The 5,793-nt window shown below is 37.4% G+C and overlaps 1 protein-coding gene across 2 annotated transcripts in view; it reads left to right on the forward strand.

Annotated features, from left to right (window-relative positions):
* The first annotated feature begins 896 nt into the window (after positions 1-896).
* The window catches only part of ndrg3a (ndrg family member 3a), a 56,875-nt gene continuing 51,978 nt past the window's right edge, over positions 897-5,793 (forward strand). For both annotated transcript variants that reach the window (XM_037678653.1, XM_037678654.1), the window contains exon 1: positions 897-1,046. The gene's annotated coding sequence lies outside the window, so the exon portion shown is untranslated. The remainder of the gene's footprint in view (positions 1,047-5,793) is intronic.

Raw genomic sequence — 5,793 nt, forward strand, 5'->3', positions numbered from 1 at the left:
GTAGCATTTATTGTATAATTCACTGAAAACTGTTATGTAGGTTCTTATTAAACTAGCATTTTGTCAAAATGTTTCCTAGAAAACGTAAATTTATTATTTCTTTCTTTTATTTTTGTTCAGTTTCATCTCTACTTACTGTGTTTTGGTTTCTTATGAATTGTCATTCAAAAGTGAGTTCTTGAATTGACGATGTTGTCCAAATGCAGATATCGTTTGTTACTGTACTGTAAACGTCTGTTTCTAGAAGCAGGGAAAAATGTCCGAAATAATGCAAACAAATTTCCTGGTACATCAATAAACTATCATTGTTATTAATCTCTGAACACCTTTCCTGGTATTTTCTCAACGAGTTTCTGACATGTTGGTATTTTAAGTAAAACATATTTAAAGTAATGATTTTTGTGTGCACTGTGGAGGTAATCGGGTTGAAGCATTTTTAGTTTAACATTTTTTGCCGTGTTTTTGTATTTTGACATTGATTTGCCACAGTGCATTAAAAAAAATCTTTTTATGGCTTAACTGATTTTGTGGTGTTATATAAGCAGATAAAAAAAAATTGTCTTCGTTTGAACCTCAAAATTTAATCTGGCAGTAGGTTAAATTTAATCTGTGAAAGATGGACACAATATGTCTTTTTTTTTTTTTTTCCTCACATTTAAATCACCTTCAAGTTTTTATTGGGCATGTCTAAAAGCTGCTCCGGCAAAATGGAATAACGGAAACCATAATTTCTTTGTAATGTGTAGTTTTCCATATCCGGTTTTCCGAGTGAAATATTTTAGAACAGCGTGAGTGCTCTCCATGTTCATTTACCAGTCTGTGTGTGGAACCGCCTCCTCTCATTGGCTGATCAGCGGTGTCTTCCTCCGCAGCGGCGTCAAGCTCCGCCCACAGGCACACAGATATACTGGCTGACGTAGAGGAAGCGGCACGCAGAGAGACAGTGCGTTTTATATCCCAAAGATAAACGTTTAACTGCTTGTATTCTACTGTTTATCCAGCGAGGAAGTTACTAAAACCTAACAGAGACTTAATTCACCGAAAAGGTAAGCCAGACAGTGCGTGTTTACTCCGGAACATTTACCACTTACAGATGCGCTCGATGCCACGGATTACAGATCAATGGATCTCTCCAACCTGTTCTGTTGCTGTCAGTATGTCCAGTAATTATTTTAAGTTACAAAAACGAAGCTAACAAAGCAACGCGCTATTAAAAGCCTTTTTTTTTAAAGCGCGAGGACAGCCGTTAGCTAAACGAGCGCGTGAAGCGTGTTTTAGGGGACAACTGCGGTTCAGTTGAATGAAGTTCGTCGTTGCTGTTTTTTGACAGAGATGCGACAATTCGTCCGTGTTTTCACGGTAAACTGACGGTCCTCCTAACCTCAGGTTATTAAACACTGACAGCTCTTTATTCTGTAACATTTTCTACTAAAACAATGGAACGACAAGTTCTAGTAAAGGTAAAAGAGACTAGGCCTGCCACGATGCCTTCAAGAACCAGGCTCAAAACTCTATAATTTATCGTGTTTTGAATCTATTCTTTGAAAAAAATATAGTATAAATTAACAAGAGTAAATTGGTTTTTACGCTGATTTTTATATAATATTATCCACTAATGTATGCTTTTAGAAAACATAAAGTACCTCTTTATTATATTGATTTTGATCTTTAAAAACTTGTGTAGGATGAAATGCTTTTCTGTGTTGATTTCCTGGATTATAATCTCTCCTGGTTTTGGTGTAACTCTTTATATTTGCTCATTTATTTTTGCAGCGAGCCTGTTTACTCCATCTGTGTAAGGCACATCAGTAATATTTGCAGGTGTCACACCTTTGACACACCACATGGAGGGATGCAAGGTCACACAGGTGTTCAGTGTCAGATGGAGGAGGGGGGGGGTCAGGGTCACTACCGCCATCTTGAAACCACATGTGCACTTTAAAATATTATTACTGACAGAATAAATGTAGTTTTTGTCGATTAAATACGACAGTGAAGCACGAGAAGGTCATTGTGACCTTTGTTTTGAATTTTGAACTGGTCTCCCTTGATGATAATGTATGTGTGTCAGCAAAATAACTCATGAACCACTGGACAGATTTTAATGAACGTCTCAAAAAGTAATAAATGAATGGACATCTGCATCTGATTACCCTTTGGAGTTAGCTTAATTCAAGATGGCCACCACAGCTAAATGACCTTAGCACGCTTGGACAGTTTTATAGATATTGAGCTAAACTTTGGTGTGGTAGTTGCTGAGACTTACTCCCAACACATAAAGTTGGGTGAATGCTAGCTCCTTCAGTTTTATAGATATTGAGCTAAACTGTGGTTTGGAGCTGAGGGTCATCCTCATCACATTTTCTGGGCACTAAAGCCTCTCTCAAGAGGTCACACCATCTCACATGTGATCACGCACACATGTACCATTCTGTTAAAGGTTTAACCAAGCAGGTTTAATGTGTCTCTTCTTATTGAAAGGTGATTTCTGTTTAAAACTGTGACAGGAAGAGGCAGTTGTGATATGCCTTCCTTCAAGGATTGCTAGTATTTTAGTTTAAGTCTAATATATTTGTATACATCTTTCATATTTAATTCTGGTACAACTGATTCAGGTGTTCTCTCGTCCATAATGTCCAAAAGCACATTGCTTACACAACAAGCAGAGGCCAGGGCTCTGTTTTCACTCACAACATTACTACTAACGACGGTTGTTCTACCTTGAAAGATCAACAAATAGTAAACTATAGCTCAAGATGTGAATCAGGTTTTCTATAGTTGGACCATATGGTGGATAATTAAACGTTTAGCCATGCTGCTGATAGTCTGGTTGATTATTAGACTAAGAACCAACGCTGCTTTACCAAAGGAATGTCAAAAGTTGTTTATTAATCTGCACATTATCCCAGTGCTCTTACAATCTGTAGGAAACAGTTTCCTCAGGACTCCTGGGAGATTAAAAAAAAAAATCTAAACCCACTGTCTGTAAATTAATTTGTTTGTGACACTGGCGTGCATAAAATGCTGTCCGATCTTCTGATTAAGATTTCCCCGTGCTCAAATCAATGACGACAAATTCAGCTGAGTGGAACCAAAAGCGGCGTAATTCAACGTGGACGCTCTTAAGTAAACGATGTGAAACAATTGTAGCATGTCTGTGCTAAGTAATGACAATATTAAGGTGGCTTTTCAGCATGGATTACAGCATAGTCTTGATATATTGAAGGGATTACTGGGCATATAAAAAGTGATAAATGCTCTTGTGTGGAAGAGGATTTCTTGCAGCTGTGGCAGGGATGAATGTCAGGCGGTAACACTCACTGCAGGGATGGAGGTAGTAATTATACCACAGTGCTGACAGTCAGGCTGGCTCCTTACTACTCACACATCAGCTTTTACTATTCTCTGCTCTGCATTATAAAACCTGACCTGCGGACCAAATCTGGGCATTTACTGTGACCCAGAGGTGTTCACACCAAACTCAAAACAAACAAGAAGGATGTTCAAAAAGTTTCAAAAACTACTAAAGATTGTTTAAAAAAGCAAAATAGAAATAATTGTTTTTGAATATCCTGATGCATGCTCAATAATCCAGGTAGAAAAATCTAAAAAAAAGTTAACTCTGTTCCTCTGGACATTTAAAAAAAAAAAAAAAAAAGAATTGTAGAAACGTTTCGTCTTTCATCCGAATTGTTTTTGAACTTTTTCCTCAGTATTGTACATTGTTGTTGTTGTTTGCTGTTGTTGTTGTTGTTGTTTGCAGTTTATAATTTTTTTTGTGTGTTTATACCATACCACTTTATTTATAAAGCACTTAAAAACAGCAACAGGGCCAGCCAAAGTCTGTACAGCAAAACAAAAGCAGCAAAGGACACAGGATAAAATACATCGATCCACAGAGATAAAGATAAGAACTAAATGGCTAATACTCTATTATAGAATACAGGCAAGTTAAGAGCAACCGTGTCAAAACTCTGGGAATTTATATTTATACATATTATATATGTATATATACATATATATACATTACATATTTATATGTATAACCCATCAACGCCTACAAATAACACACAATGTTTAAAATGCATTAGTTTAAAAGTCTTTTTCTCTTCATTCCTGTCAGTCTTAAAACTAACCGCTCCAGGTTTCTGAACAGATGTATTTATAACAATAAAATCCAGCTTATAACAATAAAATCCAGCTTAAAAAGTATCAGACTATCCCACAAGTTTCTGTTGTTTAATTGATGGCTGCATTGGGTCTACGTTTGTAACACAAAATGAGCTTAAAGGATAACAAGATTTATTTGGTGTTGTTTTTTTTTGTTTGATTGTGTTTCAGAGACAGGAACTGATCAGTTTTTTGTAATGTTTTTACTGTAGTTAAAGCAGTAACATAAGGTCAAGGCTGCTTGATTGGTTGTGTACTTTTGCACTAAACTAACAACGTTAAACTCATTAGCTTTGTCTAACTCCACATCTTAAACATGGTGATGCTGTGCTCGAATGAGTTCACGGTTTCAAACATTTGGGAGCTTACGTCTCCACAAGTTGTTTTTGTATATTCACTCGCATGCTTTAGTTAGTTCGGACTCGCTGTGTTTTTGTCGTTGTCTTGCTGATGCATGTGTTTGACCAGCAACAAATAAAAACATATTTCTGGACAAGCTGTGTGTGGGGTGTAAAGAAAAACTTTTGTCCTAGTGTTACATTTTGAAGACAATCGCCGCTACTAACATGAAAAAAAAAAACACCCAACAAACAAGTCTGCATCCATCCTTAGCAGAGCTGCACAGCTAAACATAGTGCAGTTTTTGTGTCTGCATGTCAGCCTGACCCTTTCTTTTGTTGTTCTGCTGCTGCATCTTTGTGTCACAGCTTCTGTAGTTTAAGAGGCACCAGGCTTAGAGTTACAGCACATGCTTTCCAGAAAACCACTGATGCATCTGTTCCAGGAGAACTTCCTAAACGACTCCAACCTGATCCAAACTGTTCTTTTAGACAGCTCTAGAGTCCTCCCTGATTCATCAGTTTTTGTTTGTTTGCTTGTTTATCTCCTGCTGGAAAAAGAGATATGTTGTAATATACGAGATGTTTTTGTTCGTGTCTGTACATGTGTTCCTTTTGTCTGTTGTGTTCTCACAATATCTCACAAACCAGTAAAGGGATTTTAATGATGTTCTCAAAAACCAAAAACGACTTTGAAGTCAATCTAGTTCAAGATGGCCATCATACCATAGCATAGCATACCATAGCATACCATAGCATACCATAGCATAGCATACCATAGCATACTATAGCATACCATAGCATAGCATACCATAGCATAGCATACCATACCATACCATAGCATAGCATAGCATACCATAGCATAGCATAGCATACCATAGCATACCATAGCATAGCATACCATAGCATACCATAGCATAGCATACCATAGCATACCATAGCATAGCAAATGCAAAAGTGGTTCAAACTTGGCCGATTTTGGAAATATTGAGCTAAAATCTGATGTGGTAGTGGTTGAGTCGTCTTCAAAACAAACTTCAAGCGCTAACAGATGCCAGACTTTTATTAAAGAATTAAACGGAAAATAATTTTCCTTATTAGCTGATTGTTACAGAGACACAAACAGCAGCAGCATGAATAGCATCTGAGTCGGTTTCTTGCTGCCTTGTGTGAACCAGCAGGTGTGTCCACACATTTCCAGACACTTATCTGATGGATCGCACCCCTGCTGGAGGGAGCTCTCTGTCTCCATTTCCTTTATCAACAGTATCAGGAGCAGGTGGGG

The sequence above is a fragment of the Nematolebias whitei genome, chromosome 7, assembly GCF_014905685.2.
Source record: "Nematolebias whitei isolate Nwh7 chromosome 7, NemWhi1, whole genome shotgun sequence".
Classification (NCBI taxonomy): domain Eukaryota; kingdom Metazoa; phylum Chordata; class Actinopteri; order Cyprinodontiformes; family Rivulidae; genus Nematolebias; species Nematolebias whitei.